Below are 5,656 nucleotides of genomic sequence, written 5' to 3' on the forward strand. Positions count from 1 at the left end.
ACAATATCAGTAAGAATACAGAGACACCAAATAAGAAAAATACTTGCTCCATTATGGACTCTACGCCCTTGTACTGTAACTTAGCAGTTCTGATTCTTGACTGGGTTCTGGAAAGTCAGGGGTTCCAGGTGGGTACCTTCACAGGATATAGAGCATTTGTGGAAGAAGGAAGTGCGTGCCAGACACTGGGCTGGATACTACAGTAACAAAGCAGAACAAAACACAGAGTGGGCTTTCCCCTTGTGGAGCCCACACTCATTCCCATAGCTCCAGCCATGCCTGACAATGAACGTTGCGGTGAACTCTTTGTACCCCTTATCCCTCACCCATGTTCCTGCTCTTTACTACTTGTTACTTGTTCTTCACCTAGCTAATTTCCAGCAATTCTTTGGGCTCAAGTGGTCACCTGTTCCAGGAAGTCTTCCTTGATGTACACAACAGAGACAGATATACTTCTGCCTTCGCGTAGCACTCTGTGGAAATTCATATCAGAATCCTTGCCACTCTGAATTGTGAGAATCACTTTCCATGTCTGTCTTCCTGCTCCAGTCTGGAATCTCCTTAAAGGCATGGACAATGTTTCATTCGCATCTCTGTCTTCAGAGTCTAGCACAGGGCTTGGTAGATGTTCAGTAAGTGGTATGCCAGGTCACTTCAGTCGTGTCTGACTCTTTGCAACTCCATGGACTATAGCCCACCAGGCTCTTCTGTCCATGGGATTCTACAGGCAAGAATACTGGAGTGGGTTTCCATTTCCTTCAGGGGATCTTTTGCATACAGGGATTGAACCCATGTCTCTTAAGTCTCCTGCATTGGCAGGTGGGTTCTTTACCACTAGCGCCACCTGGGAAGCCCTCAGCAAATGCTACGTGAACAAATAAGAGTGTTGGTCCCAACAGAAGCAAATGGCAAAACTGAATATAACACTCAGGAGAGGATTTATTTTGGCAACTCATGCTCACAAAGATCTAGAATCTTGATGAGGTTTCTTGTTTGCCCAAAACTATCTTCTTGACAATCAGTTCAGTTTGTCCCTTTCCAGGGGACATCTGGCCTCCCCAGGAGTTCCTTATCTTCCCTGCTTCAGGCTCAGCTTGTCTTCTGATCATCTTTAATGGGGCATCTTCATTTCAGTTTATATAAAGTCACAGGTAAGTTTCACTGCTCTTGTCCTCAACATTTACCTCCTTAGTGACTTTACTTTTTTTAATTTTTAAAATTTTAATACAGTTCAAACCAGCACACGTGGTTCGTTTCAGCTTCTTCACTGCCAAATCTGGAGGAAGGGACTGCTTCAGTTTGTCTGCCTTCTCTTTGTGATAATTAAGGTGTAAATGTATCTGCTGCATCAAATTTTAAACTTCACATTATCCTTATTTTTCTGGATCTTAACAGGCTTGAGGTCTTTTTGCCTGGTTGTAAACAGAAAGTCCTTGATTTCCTCAATTTTGCAAGGCATGGCGATGAGGCACAGAGAGAGGGGCCAGAACCTTTGATCTAGGCCTGGGGTCCCCAGACGTCACCCTGCCTGGATTACCAAGGCTCCAATGGATTAGCCCCCACCCCCCATGTACAGCCTGAGAAACACTCCCTGGCATTTCTCTTTTCCTATGCTCTCTATTCCCTGGTCAGCATTCCAATCTTTTCTAACTGGCTGCAGGATAAGACCCAGCATTCTGGTATCAAACACACTTGGATTTATATTCTATCCCACTGCTTCTAAGCTTCTCCCAGAGATCTCTCTGAGCCTCAGTTTCCTGTGCTATAAATGGGAATGATAATTATAGCCCTTACCATAGGATATGTTGAGAGGATTATATGAAAGAAAATCATTATAAGATGCTTAGCATGGAACCTGGCAAAGAAGAAAGCTGAATAAATATCATTATGTCACTTGGGACATGCACAATATGTATATTGTTATTTTATTTTATAATTTATTATATTGATAATATTATAATTATATAAAAGATAATTGTTGAGTCCTGCCCCAAGGCCACAGAAATGGAGCCCAGAACCAAGGACACCTCCAAAGCTAATTCAGTTCCTTTGTAACTGTTGTCAAAAGCCCCTGATCATTACCAACAAGCTTCCTGATGCCAAATTAGGGAAAGATGCCCACTCCAGTAAACACCCTATATAGCCTATAGCACCCAAACCAGTCACCTAATGCCAACCCTTCCAGGAGGAATTTTGTCTCGAGGCTATAAAAAGTGGCTACTAACCCACAAAAAGTTGGCTTTCCCTGGTCTGTCAGGAGGTCAGCCCCTTGCGCTCACAGTGCTCACATTATCTCTGCTCTTTATTCTTAATAAACTCACTCCCTTCTGAAATGCTCTGTGTCTGGAAATTCTTTTCCAACCCATGTTCAGACTGCCTCAGCAATATTATTCATAAAATAGGATAATAAATATCACATTATAATTATATAATTTTATAATACATTACAATTTATAATATTTTTATTACAATTATAAAAATTATCATTTTCTCTATGTTTTATATATTAAATAATCAACATGACCATACAAACAACCTGGCTTACTTTAGTCTCCTATCTTTTAAAACCCTTTTTGCAAAAAAATAAATAAATAAATAAAACCCTTTTTGCTTGTCAACTAAGAAGAGATATGTTGTCTTAAAGGGAAATTTTGTAACTCTTTAATTTAAAATAATTTAGTCCACTTGTGGGAAATAAAAGTTCCTGTAACAAATCTTCTTAAATTTTAGATTTCTCGCTAAAGAAAACCACAGTTAAGTGTTGTTTACGCTTCCAGTTGTGTTTATGTACACATGCATTATACACAACATGTAAACAAATAGATTTTTTTTTAATTAGTTGGAGGCTAATTACTTCACAACATTTCAGTGGGTTTTGTAACAAATAGATTTTTTTAAAGCATAGATGAGATCACACACTATATATTTTTAAGTGATTTGCTTTTTTTGTTTTTTACCCTTTTAAATGAAGTGGACAATTCAGTGGGTATTCATAAATTCTCAAGGCTGTACAACCATCACCACTAACTCCAGCTCAACCTCATCACCTCAGAAAGAAACCTCATATCTACTGGTAGTCACTTCCCATTTCCTCCTTCACATCCCCAGCTCCTGGCAACCATTAATCTAATTTTTGTCTCTATGGATTTGTCTACTGTGAATATTTCATATAAATGGAATCATATAATATATGGCCTTTTGTGTCTGGCTTCCTGTCACTACATTTAAGTTCAGCTAACAGGACTGAAGTGACTTAGCGGCAGCAGCAGCAATACCTTTTAAAGATTGCCCAATATTTTGTAGTCATGATGATTCCATACTGTGGCTTCACCATAATTCGGTTAATCCTCCACTCAACGGTCATTTAAATTGCTTCCTCTTTTTCACTATCACAAACTACAAAGCAATGAACACCCCCGGCTTCACAGCAATGCTCAGGCTTTATGAACCTCGTGAGATTTCCTGCAGGAAAAAGTCTTATAGGACAGGTATTATTATTGGATAAAAAAGCATGCATAGTTGGAATTTTGATTGATCCTCCCAAACTGCCCATCAAAAAAGGTATACTACTCTCTACTCCTGCCAACAGTACGTTAGCTGACCATTGCCCCCCACCCTTGTTAATTATATATATTTTTTTTCTTTACTTTTTTGGTTATGCCACACAACATGTGGGATTTTCTCCAACCAGGGATCAAACTCATGTCCCCTGCATTGGAAGTGCACAGTCTTAACCACTGGACCACCAGGGAAGTCCAAATGCTGTATATTTTAGATTTAAAAGAGAAGTCACTTCAAAGCCCACTTGCAGTCACACCAGATTTTGTGGTAGAAGTAGTGATATTTTGGGGTACATTGTGTTTAATGAAATATACTATTAAAATTAATTTTACCACCTTTTTTTAAAAAAAAACACTTTTTTTAAAGTGACTACTTGAAAAATTTTTAATTACATATGTGGCTCAACTTTTATTTCATTGGATGCTGCTGCTCTAGAGTTAACCATGATCTCTATCCTCTTGAATATCCTGTAATTGCTTTTTATACTCAATGCACATTTATATTTATCCATATATTTACCAGTTTCTTTGTTCTCCAAGACTTCTTTTTTGTTTCTTTGTTTAATTTTTTAAAACTTATTTTATTTTTTGGCTGCACCACATGGTATGAGGGATCTTAATTCCCTAGCCAGGAATTGAACCTGTGCCCCTGAACTGGGAGTGCAGAGTCTTAACCACTGGGCCACCAGGAAAGTCCCGTCTGTTTAACTTTCATTGAAGTAGAGTTTGTTCACAATGCTGTGTTAGTTTCAGGGGTACAGCAAAGTGACTCAGTTATACATGTGCATATGTCCACTCTGTTTCAGATTCTCTTCCCATATAGGTCATTAGAAAGTATTGAGTAGAGTTCCCTGTGATATACAATAGGTCCTCATTAGTTATCTATTATATATACATAGTAGTGTATATGTCAATCCCAGTCTCCCAGTTTATCCCTCCCTGTTACCCCCGTCTCCATTAGTTCTTGCATCTCTTTCCTTCAGGCACATATATCCTCCCAAAATAACGTTTTTAGGGGTAGTTTTTTCAGCACAAATATGAGTGTGGGAACCACTCTATCTTAGTCTAAGAGGTTATCGGATGATAGTATGTATATATATATATATATATATATATATATATATATATATGTATATATATTTCTGTGTAAGAGGGGTTATCTAGACTTTTTGTGGGTGGAGGAGGGGTTGTGTTAGAGAGACGAAAGATACTTCAGTGAAATGCAGTTTCTTATTTCCCATGACAGCAATTGAGATGTAAAATCATAGTCAAGGGTTCTCACAGGAAACTGAGAAGAACAATATACCATATCTTATGTAGGAGTCCAATGTCAGTGTCTAAGGCCGAACATGTAGCCCCCTAAACTACTTATATTATAGTCAATTTGAATTTTAAAAGTAAATTTCTTTTTTTTTTTTTCCAGCAGGGGGCTTCCCTGGTGGTCCAGTGGTTAAGAATTTTCCTTGCAATACAAGAGATACTGGTTTGATCCCTGGCCCGGGAGGATGCCACATGCCATGGAGCAACTAGGCTCATGTGCCACAATTATTGAGTGCACACACTGTAACTTCCGAAGCCTACACACCTAGAGCCTGTACTCCTCAACTAGAGAAGCCACCACAATAAGAAGCCCGCACACTGCAGCTAGAGAGTAGCTTCCCTTGCCACAACTAGAGAAAGCCCGCGTGCAACAATGAAGACTCACCACAGCCAAAAAATAAAATAAATAATTTTTTTTAAAAAAGTAAATTTCATTTTAATTAAACTTAAACTCTCTTTCCTAAATGGAACTCACAAAAGTGATACATGTAAACAATACATTTATTATTTAATATACATATATATTTCTGTATTTGTGACATTTGCCCTTCCAGAACTTTGACTAAGGAAAATAGCTGGGCACCCCTTGGTTATCTAATCTCTTTGTTCACTTGCCTCGAACTTCTGGACAAATGTTAATTAACAGCAAAACCTTCCTAATTCGAACAAGTTGGAGAAGTCAAAGCAAATGGTAGGTTAATGTGTTTTAATAAATGTATAGTTGACCCTTGAAAACATACGGATTAGGGGGGTACCAGTTCCTTCATGGTCAAGGC

General features: G+C 38.5%; 1 pseudogene; it reads right to left on the reverse strand.

Annotated features, from left to right (window-relative positions):
* Positions 1–1,145: 1,145 nt before the first annotated feature.
* LOC122693134 lies at positions 1,146–1,459 on the reverse strand (annotated as a pseudogene).
* Positions 1,460–5,656: the final 4,197 nt, after the last annotated feature.

Source organism: Cervus elaphus, chromosome 5 (genome assembly GCF_910594005.1).
Source record: "Cervus elaphus chromosome 5, mCerEla1.1, whole genome shotgun sequence".
Taxonomy (NCBI): domain Eukaryota; kingdom Metazoa; phylum Chordata; class Mammalia; order Artiodactyla; family Cervidae; genus Cervus; species Cervus elaphus.